Below are 11,334 nucleotides of genomic sequence, written 5' to 3' on the forward strand. Positions count from 1 at the left end.
TCTGTGACATCACTGCAGATCCTGCTCTCTCTCTCTCTGGGATCCTCTGAATGCAAAAGCAGCTGCTGACAGCAACAAACTGGGAAGCTGATATTTACTCTGAAGGGATTAACCCTGATCAGCACATCCGGGTCATGAACACTTTTCTCTGAAACAACCTCCAGATCTTCTCAGCTAATTTAGGATCCAAAATCAAAAGGCCTTAAAAATTGGAAGCTGAAAATCCCCGTTTAGTCCGCTTTAATTGGACTCCAGCTCGTTTAGCTAGAAAGTAGAGGTGAGTAAAGTACCCAAAAATTATACTCAAGTAAGTAAAAAGTAGCCTAAACAGTCCAAGTGCTTATAAAAATTTTTTTTTTTAAAACACCAAGACATTATTTGGCAATAAGTTCGTGTGTTTTATGCCTGAGAATGAGTCGTTTCGAAAACCTCCCGATTTTCTGCCGTTACTTAGCAACCCGAGACCCGTTACCTAGCAACTCAGGCAGAGCTACGACACAGCTGGTTTTAACGCTGTCAGCGTTTCAGTGTTGCCAGATTGGGCAGGTATCCACCCAATCTGGCTCCTTTTGAATATGTTAGCCTGGATAAAAACAACTTTAGGTTTGTTGTTAAAATTCAACAACATCTGGCAAATTTTTATAAAGTGTTCATAGAAAAATTATATCAAAATAGCTGCCAGAATAACACATAAAGTCTAGTATCTGTCAAATGTAACATCAAAATTAACTGGTTTATCAGGTGTCACTATATAGTAGTATTTTAAAATTACAACAATCCCATACGGTTGTGATGTGAAATAAAAAAATGTTCAAGTTGTTTTTGACATATACAGCCTTTTCATACTAACTGAAGGTAAAATATCTCCTTGATTGTGCAATAAAATGGGACTATGTGACTTGGAAAATACATATTATAAGAAGTCTCCTTGGAAGAAAACCACAAGGAAAAAAAAGCATAGTTTACTTTTTTTTTTTGTTGCACAAAACTAAGAATGTCAGAATGCAGTGAGAAACTGAGGTATCCAGAGGGACAAACACACATGTGCCCTGTGTGTGTTTGCAGAGATTAGCACGTACTGTAACCAGCCAGCGGTTGGTTATGCTTTCCCATGGTTCCCTGCTCTCCAACAGCTGTGGAGGCCCGTTAACACCCCAATCACCGACGTGATTATGACTCTCTTAAGATAGCGAACCACACGCAGCTCCTGTTGGATAAAGACGGGCCTGTTCTGCACCGCCCAGGAGATCCTGACACAACCCCAGCTGGAACAGGCGGCACGTTGATACGGGCCGCCGTCCAGCTCACCTTCTGTGTCCTTGGATGTGAGGCGGCGGGGGTCATGTTCACCAAGGGGCGCTACAATTGATACTCACATCAACACTGCCAACGTGGGCCACCCCCTGAGCAAAAGGCCACCCAACGGACTCAACGGAACGGTTTGTGCTGTTGAATGTTTTTCCAATTTGTTGATGTTTTTTAAAAAACATCTTTTTTGCGTGTGTACCGAGATTTCAATGTGCGTTTTGGATTTATCGTCGCAGAGTTCACACAGGTGGTAGGAAATGGGTATAACATCCCCGTCCTTCAGAGATGAGCGATGTCCTGCCAACACCTCCGTTCATCTGGCATACACATTTCTGCAGCGCCGATGGAGAGCAAAGCCGCAAATCCTGCACAGACTGACCTTCTCCTGTCGCATGAAATCATTTGCAAACAGGTAGACCGTAAAATTACTGCTTCATTTTTAAGCAAAACAAACTCAAAACAGAATGACATCATATCAAGGCTCTGAGAAACTCCTTTACAGCTGGGTGTTTAACCCTGGTTTTAGGCCTTCAGACCAAACGTCATTCTTGCGTCATCGCAGAAGCAGCAGCAGTATATATGTTGGACAGCTTACAAACATGACATGCAAGCAGAAAATAGGCAGCCTGTGTGTACCATATTTGCAGAGGGAGGTGTGGCCACGACTAAACAGTCTATGCAAAAAGCAACTGTGGTGAAAAAATGAAAAAGATGTGGTTAAATTACATTTACCATACCATACCATACCAACTTTATTTATAAAGCACTTTAAAACAACCACAGCTGATACAAAGTGCTGTACATTAAAACACAGCATAATAAAAATAAAAATAAAAACTCTTACAGTTTAAAAACAAAAACATACACTCTAAAACTAGATCCCGCAGGAGTTAAAAGCCAAGTAAAATAAATGGGTTTTAAGACGAACTTTAAAAGTGGACAGTGAAGGGGCCTCTCTGACCTGTCCCCTCTGAGCTTCCTCCTGGATCTTGGTACCTCCAAGAGCAGCTGATCTGCTGACCTGAGTGACCGATGGGGTACGTAGGGGTGAAGAAGCTCAGAGAGGTAAGCCGGGGCAAGATTATGCAGTGATTTAAAAACAAACAAAAGAATTTTAAAATGAATCCTAAAATATACAGGCAGCCAGTGAAGTGAGGCCAGGACAGGGGTCACATGCTCCCTCTTCCGAGTTCCTGTCAAAAGTCTTGCAGCTGCATTCTGAACCAGCTGCAGACGTGAGAGCAGCGACTGACTGACTCCCAGATAAACGGCTCTAATTTATACGGCTCTAATCACAACAACTCTGATCACAACAACTCTGAATACATAAAAAAAAGAGCAATTTAAATTAAGTAAATCATACTGGAGCCCATCCATCCATTTCCTTTCACCCTTGTCCCTCAGTGGGGTCGGGGGGGTTGCTGGTGCCTCTCCAGCTAAGGTTCCGGGCGAGAGGCGGGGTTCACCCTAGTCTGGTCGCCAGTCTGTCGCAGGGCAACACAGAGACACACAGGACACACAACCATGCACACACACACTCACACCTAGGGGCAATTTGGAGAGGCCAATTAACCTGACAGTCATGTTTTTGGACTGAAAACCCACGCATGGACAGGGAGAACATGCAAACTGCAGAAAGACCAGGGCCGGGAATCGAACCCAGAACCTTCTTGCTGCAAGGCAACAGCTCTACCAACTGCGCCACTGTGCCAACTGCGCCACTGTGCAGCCCGCCATACTGGAGCCACAGCTAACAATTATTGTAATTATTATATTATGTTCTGATTATTATTATATTCTGACTATTACATACATGCATACATACATACAACAGATCCAAACTACAAGAATACAACCAAATACACAAAGTACATACCAAGAGAAATCATTTAGGCTGCCTTCACAATGCGGCCTGAAGTGATCCAAATCCGATTTTTTCTTTTCCTTTTTTTTCGCCTAAATGCGACCTGTATCTAATTTTTTTCATGTCAACACATATCGGATTTGGATATCCGATCCGCTTCTGATCTTTTCAAATGTGACCTGAATCTGAACGGCCAGCCCGCCGTCATTGTTTCAATGACCTGAACGTCATTGAAACAAGACAAACGTCACTATTCTGCGTCCTGATACTCGCAAGCAGGAAGAAAAACAACAATGGCGGACTATAATGGGGAGTAAGTTGTTAACGTGTTGGCTCCGGTTGACCAACAACTTCAAAGCTATGCTACACCGTTAGCATCCACGTTTACTTCCGCAAACACTGAGTACTTCTTCTACGCTCTCTGTGTGTGACTATTGCGCCCTCTACTGCGCATGCGGGACTCATTTAGGCGCGTGCAGTTCACACAGATCACATTATTTGGAAATACAAAAAATCTGATTTTGCAAAAATAAAAATCGGAATTGAGCATTAAGGCCTGCAGTGTGAATGTAGCTTTAGTTACAGGAGCCAGTTTATCTGATCTTTCTGTACTTTAGAATCGATTTAAAATGCACCAGGTAAGAAGAAATGACAAAATGTTGGGGCATTTAACCACTTTGGCTTACTCTATGCAATATTTGAAATACATTAATACATATTTGTTGTGTTTCTTGGTCATCATGATGCTAATGTTGTGAAGTTTATTTGTATAGCACATTTCATCAACAAGGCAGTTCACAGTGCTTTACATCATAAAAACATCATCCAGTAGACAGTTATGAAACTGGCAATAAACATGAAGAAATATGATCAAATATGTTGATAAATGTTCCAAGTATGATTCAAATGAAACTCGAAAATGGTAGGGTTTTAGTCTAGTTTCAGATTTGTGGAGCATAGAAGCTGAACGCTGCTTCTCCAGGTTTGGTTCTGGATCTGGGGATGCAGAGCAGAACCAGAAGACCTGACAGGTCTGGAAGGTTGTTACAACAACAGCAGATCTTTAATGTGTTGTGGTGCTAATCCGTTCAGTGATTTATGAACTGACGAAAGTATTTTAAAGTGTTTTTAATAGAAAGTGAAGACACTGTTGCAGTAAAGATGAGTTTCTCTAGATCTTTCTGAGACATTAATCCTCTAATGCTGGAAATGTTCTTCAGGTGACAGAAGGCCAACTTTGTAACTGTCTTTATGTGACGGGCAGAGTTCATATCTATCTGTCTGTCTCGCTAATTTCGATAGATGGATGGATGGATGGATGGATGGATGGATGGATGGATGGATGGATGGATGGATGGATGGATGGATGGATGGATGGATGGATAGATAGATAGATAGATAGATAGATAGATAGATAGATAGATAGATAGATAGATAGATAGATAGATAGATAGATAGATAGATAGATTTTAGTTCATATCTGAGAGAAAATCAGCCTACTGTAAGGAAAAAAATCTCTGCTGTCTCTGTTTTTGATCTGCGCTGAAACCCGATCAGAGAAACTGGAAATCAGGCAGAACAATCAGACCGATCTGTCGTCTCTTCTGTTTGTTTTTACCCGTCTTTCGCTCTCAGTTTACTTCCTGAAGCGTTCCTGCCAAGCTTTTGCTGTTCCAGCAGCAAAATTCAATTATTGTTTTGGAGTTGTTGTTTTTTTTTTTATCCACAGGCGATGAATAATCTGTGAATAGTAAATCAGCTTTGTGGCGTCTCATCTCTGGACTGCAGATCACGTCTAATGGGTCTGCAGGGGCCTGGATGGATGGAGACCAAGCAGGCTCCATTCCATCCCCTGCTGGTGCAAATAAAAAAATAAAAGCCTTTCTGAAAGGCTCAGCATGTGCTCAAGTCATCCGAGGCTCCATCGAGAACAAACAGAGAAAAATGTAAAAGAAATCTTCATCCAGATATTGAGGGGTCCACAAATCAAAAATGCCTGAAGCAATGCCATGGTGGAGTAAGTGTGATGAGGTAGGACTCTGTAAAATTAAGGAATAAAACATCGATACGTTAAACTTTCCTAAGCGTCGCTGATCACTTCTCTATTGACTTTATACACATGAGAAAGTAGTTGGTCGCCTAATATCACGTTTATTTTGGTGATTTCACTTTAAAAATGGTCATAGGGAGAGGTGGGTACTGAAGTAAGGGTATCACTACTTCTACTTATTTTTACTCAAGTAAAAGTAAAACGTAGCCATCCAAGAAATTACTTAAATTAGAGTAAAAAAATATTCAGTCTACTCAAGTACTGAGTAACTGATCAAATTATGAATCAATTATTTTTTTTAAATTACATCATCCGATGGATCAAAATATAAAATTTTGTGGAAATTTTGACAATAATCCATATAAATGACACAAAAAAATCAGGCAAAAGAAAATGTTTCCAAATTAGTTACATTTGTAATTATTGCTGTCTATGAGTATGGAGCTAAATTGGGGTCATAAAGCTTGTTCAGTAGAAAGAAAAATCTGGGGGGGAAATAAACCTTGAATCTGTAGTTTTGAAAATATCTTTCAGTTTGATTTTTTTTTCTCTTGAACAAACTTTATGGCTCCAATTTAGCCCCATATAAGCTCCAACTGAGTGAGCTGCTTTGTGGTTAGGTGACACAGTTGCAAAGACTCAATACTAAACTTCACTAACTTCCTTCATTGTCTCTCCTATCATCATGGGGGAATTCTGGTCCAATCCTAATTATAACTTTCCCAGCTATCAGACAGATTAAAGGCTTCATGGTCGACTCAAAGACAGAAGATACCCGCGTCCTCTGGCTCCAAAACAGGTAAAAAATCATTACCCCTCCTCCACCATTTGGCATGATGTGTTTTTGTTTGTTTGTTTTTTCATGGTGCTAATTATAGCCAAGCATCTCTAATTTGTTATCATTTGTACCAGATGTTGTGGTTTATTCATGCTGCAGATGTGTAAAAGTCATGCTCTCATGTTCAGGGAAGAGGGAAGAGGCGTCTCCATGACAACCCTGCCAAACAAGCCGTGCGTGTTCAGTCTCTTTCTTGTTGCCCTTATTTCTGTTGCACAACCTTTCCTTAGGTTGAATTTTCAGGGGGATTTTGGAGGACTAAATGGCTGCAAAGTGATAAGGATTGAGGCTGGAAAACACAGCCCACACCATCACTCCTCCACCACTCTGCCTGGTAAGTAGTGTGCTAAGGTCTTTTTATAAAAAGCAAAATAGCAGTTTATGATTAGTGCTTTAGCATTAGCACTAGCTTCCACTAAAACTATACTTGTCTAGTGCTTTAGCATTAGCAGAACTAATGTGTATGATTAGTGCCTTAGCAAAACTAATCTTTATAATTAGTGCTTTAGCTTTAGCATTAGCTTCCACTAAAAACTATACTTGTGTAGTGCTTTAGCATTAGCAAAACTATTGTTTATGATTAATCTGTTAGTTTTAGCCTTACCTTCCACAAAATACGACACTGGTGTAGTGCTTTAACGTTACTAGAATTAATGGTAATGATTATTGCTGTAGCATTAGCTTCCACTAAATACTATGCTACCCTAACCCCCTAAGCCTAACATTACCGCAGAGCTAATGCTAATGATTTGTGCTTCAGGTTTAGCACAACTAACAACAACTAACGTTTTAGCTAGCGGTGCCCACAGCTGGACAGTAAAAATGGTTTTGTTATGGTAATTGCTGATGTCTGTCCATGTTGCATTGTGTTCCAGATCACTCAAATACATTTAATGATAAATCTCTGGCCCTATTAAAACCCTACTGAAGCAGCAACGAGGTACTTGGTTAGCATTACATTTTAGATCTTGTATAATAAGCTGAGCTGTGGGCTTTATGTAAATAATCCCCCAGATAAACAGAGTTGAATATGCACTAATTACTCTAATGGACTGAGTTTTTTGTGTGTGTGATGCAGTGGGGCGGAGGGGTGGCGGTGTCTTCCCACAGCAGATGTTGGAGTTTTGTCTGAATAATTTGGTGGGAATTTTCACGAGCTGCTCAGAGCTACAGCTGGGATACAGGTGCGGAGAAGCTGGGTGGATGCATGGCTGTGAGAAGATCCTTGGACCCCTTCAGGATAAAATCTCACCCAGGAATTATTTTAAAAAAAAAACAGTAGAGTCTGATCTATGCAGATTCAAGCAGGCGGATTCCGGATAACAACAATTATCCAAATTACCAAGAAGCGCTCGATCATCCAAGTTTTGTATCAAGCTTAGATGCACGAACACGTTCTCTGATATTTTTTGTTACTTCTGGAGCATGAGTCAAGTTCAAAAATATGAAACTACAACAAGGAGGGGAGATTTTGAAAAAGAAACGTAGACATACAGTGTAGCAATTACCTCAGTCGTTGGCAGGGATTCTAATTAAAACCAACCTTGTTTCCTTCAGTGAACAAACATGACAGGCGCTGAGCAGAGGAGTGTTTCTTTTTCTTTTTTTTTACTCCACTCTTGCCAAAACATTAAGTGAGTGCAGGTGCTGCAGGAATGTCTTCAAGAGAGGGGGCAATGCAGAGCTGACCTTTTCCCTTCTCTATTGTGAAGGTGCGTGTGTTTATTTTCGTACGGTTTTATGCACCCATCAGTTTTTCTTAGCGCCCTTCTGGAGCATCACCAAAGCAGAAACCTGGAGCTAAAGCAAATGATTTGGAGGAGGCTCTAAACGGGACCAGATGCAAAGTTCAAGCCAGGCTGGTGGAGGCTTGGCAAACTTATCTGGAGTCTGCAGAGGTGCAGGAGGTAGGACCGTTTTCATCACAACAGAAACTTTACCAAACTCAGGCCTCCGATTGGCTTCCTAATCAATGTGCAGCTACAATAATTGATCAGATACTGTTGATTGGTGGCTTATTAGATTAAAATTCGTTTTTATCAGCTAACTAGTAACCACAACAACATATTATGGCCATTGTAGATAGACATTTTTTTTAAAAAGAAGTACATTTCTGCCAAATAATAAATAAAAATCTGGAAATTTCTGAGTCTGAAAATTAGTTTGCTTTAAAAAACTCATACATTTTTAGATTAATCTAAAAAACGTAACATAAATATAAACATGGACATGTCTGGATTTGAAAGTTACAAATTTGTTTTTTTCTAGAAAAAATCTTGGAAATCTTTCAGTTTCAAAAGTCAACATTTTTTGACTCCTGAAACTCTGAAAATTTCCTTGAAATTGAAAATGTTCGACTTTTGATGCTCAGAAATATGCACGGTTTTTTTTCTAAAATATTTCTGAGATTAATCTCAAACTTCGAGTCGTAAATAACCGCTTGGTTTCCGCTGAGACCTTTTACCAGTGTTGTAGTTTGGCCGCCATCCAGCAGAGGGCGCCGCTGGTCATCCTGAAGCCGAGCCGACCGTTGACACAGAAACGAAGATGGCGGCGCGAACAGAACGGGAAAGACAAACCTTCCAAACGGAGCGCGGTGTGAGATGAAAAATGTACTTTATGCGGCTTTGTTTTGAAATACAAACACTCGACCTTCTCCGTAAGTTTCACCTTTAATAGCGCTTTATTCAGCCGAGCTGCACGACGGAACACAGTCAACTTTATCAACCGAAAAGTAATGATGTGCTACGAGGAAGATAACAGAGAAAATTGTCAAATGACGAAAAAGCATACAATTGATTTTGAATTCTGTTGTGAGTTAAAGCACTTCATGGATCCAAGTTTTAACGTTCCTCCAAGAGACTATACTTATATATGAACGTTTCTCTGTGTTCATGGGGAATTAGGTTTTACAGATATTTTTGCTCTTTTCATCTTTTATTTGTCTATTCAGCAGCCTAAGAGGTTCTTGTTTTGTTATATTTTATAGATTTTTATAAGTTAATAATGTAAGAAAGTCAGAATTTTCTGTATATTTTGCCAGTATTTTGAGCAACTGATGGAAAATAATTTTAAAATTTAATGTTTGTTTTTTTTTACTTAGAATATTATGAAAATTTTAGTCACTTATGTTTTGAATGACTGGTTTTCTTGATGCAAGAGAAAACTATGGTCTTTAAGAAATTATTTTGCTCATTAAACGGTAACTTGCATCCCTAATCATTGCTCATTATTAACGTCCATCTATTCTCACTGTTCTGTTCCTGGTCGCTTGCAGTCACTGCAGCTCGTCTCCCAGCCATCACCTGCAGTTGGAGGAATCGCATGACTCCTGTTCTGATGCGGCGGGGTATTTTGAAAATGTCCTGTGGGTCAAACATGCCTCAACAGAGGGGCAGTTGGTGGAAGAGGACACCTGGTCTAGAATGACACCCTGAGGCCGTGCAGCCAGGTGAACTGCTGCAGGACAGGTGGCTAAAATGAGGCCATAATGATGGAAGGGGTTTTTGGTTAGAAGCGGGTAAACGGATACCGATGATGACATTCACATTTTTAAACTCCTTACAACTTTATTACAAAACTGTGGAGATATAACAACACTCCAAAAACACCAAATCTTACCAAGTATATTGATCTAGTTGTCTTGGTATACTTGAAATAAGATAAAACTAATTTACAAGTAACTTTTTATCAAGATATAGGAGCTTGTTTTACATCAACAATTCCTTAATGTTGATAGAAAAGTATTAGTTCTACTGGCAGAATATTAAATTTATAACATGGTAAAATGTCTTGTTATAAGGGAATTAATCTACCATTGGATCTTGAACGTTTTAAAATTTATATTCAGTAATTATTTACTTAAAACAAGCTCCTGCTGAAATGTTGTAATCTAGTAAGATCCTTCCTCTAGAAACTTGACCAAAACTACTTGAGTACTTTTATATACAAATCAAACTCTTTCCAAACCTTCAGAAAACTTCAAGTGAAATTCAAGCATTTTCAAGGTTTCCAAACACCCGTACAAAACCTGCCTAAAGTCCAAAACACAACCCCAAACCCAATTTAATTAAACGAGAACTTCATGTACCATTCTAGATCTGGAACAAATTTCCAGAAAACTGCAAAACAGCTGAAACACTGAGTTCCTTTAAATCAAGACTAAAAGCCCACCTGTTTAGGTTCTTTTGAACCACAATAAACTCAACATCGATCAATATATTTGATGTGTTGATGATTTTGATGATGGCACTCGTCAAAATGTTCTGGTCTCTCAGTTGTCGACTGCATGGTGTTTAGATTGGCTTTTTATTTTTGTGTTTTTACAACATAAAGCATTTTGATCTACCTCGTTGCCAGAGTTGGGTAGTAATTAGTTACATTTACTCAATCACATTTACTTCAGCATTTTTTTATTTTATTTACTCTGTTCTTTTTACTTTTACTTGAGTAATTTTATCATGAAGTATTTCTGCTCTTACTTGAGTAAAATTTCTGGATTTTCTACCCACTGAATAAAAAACATGTTTGAACCAAAAATTCACCACAGACACAGACACAAACCTGCAGTGATTTGGACACATGGTCTTTTGTCTGATTTTGTTATTTTTTGTTACTAATATGAATTATTGACATTTTGGTTCTTAAAATGCCAAAATTTCCACTTAACTTTATATTTTGGTCCATCTGATGTAAATATTAAATGATTGATAATTGGATTGGTTATTCAGTACTAGAGTAGATTTTTTACCAAATACTGTTTTACTCTAACTTATTTTTAACGTTAGCTTTTTACTTTTACTTGATTAAAAATGTGTAAATAAGTGCTACTCTTACCCGAGTACATTTTTTGGCTACTCCACCCACCTGTGGTTGTTGATAAAATCCAAATAAATGGTCAAATTGATTGATTCTGTCCAGTTTTAATAAGAAATTAGGTTTACCGCACAGGTACATCCACCAAAACAAGGTGAGCCCTGTCACTGCAGAACCTGAGTTGCTTCCAGGAACCTTTGGAGATAATTAGGCTGGTTTATTATTTTTGCCCGGCCCACACAGCTGGAAGCCAGAGAGTCATCTGCCAGATGTCATGCAGAAACCAGTAAATGTTGTCTTGTTCTGCTGTTGTTGTCGTCACGCTGGACCTCTCTTGCGGTCCGGAGTGGATCAATTAGCTTGTATGCCATGCTACACTGGCATCTTTCACATCTTTACTCGTTGTAATCCTAAGCCAGATGTTACCACCTGCCTTTTTAATGGACTTCAGACTTACTT

The 11,334-nt window shown here is 39.3% G+C and overlaps 1 long non-coding RNA gene across 1 annotated transcript; it reads left to right on the plus strand.

Moving 5' to 3' along the window:
- The first annotated feature begins 8,289 nt into the window (after positions 1–8,289).
- On the plus strand, positions 8,290–10,281 carry LOC145554707 (uncharacterized). The gene is made up of 2 exons (XR_014090693.1): positions 8,290–8,831; positions 9,338–10,281. It is a non-coding gene; the product is annotated as an uncharacterized LOC145554707 (long non-coding RNA).
- The last annotated feature ends 1,053 nt before the right edge of the window (positions 10,282–11,334 follow it).

This window comes from Poecilia reticulata, chromosome 13 (genome assembly GCF_904066995.2).
Source record: "Poecilia reticulata chromosome 13, P_reticulata-male-v2, whole genome shotgun sequence".
NCBI lineage: Eukaryota > Metazoa > Chordata > Actinopteri > Cyprinodontiformes > Poeciliidae > Poecilia > Poecilia reticulata.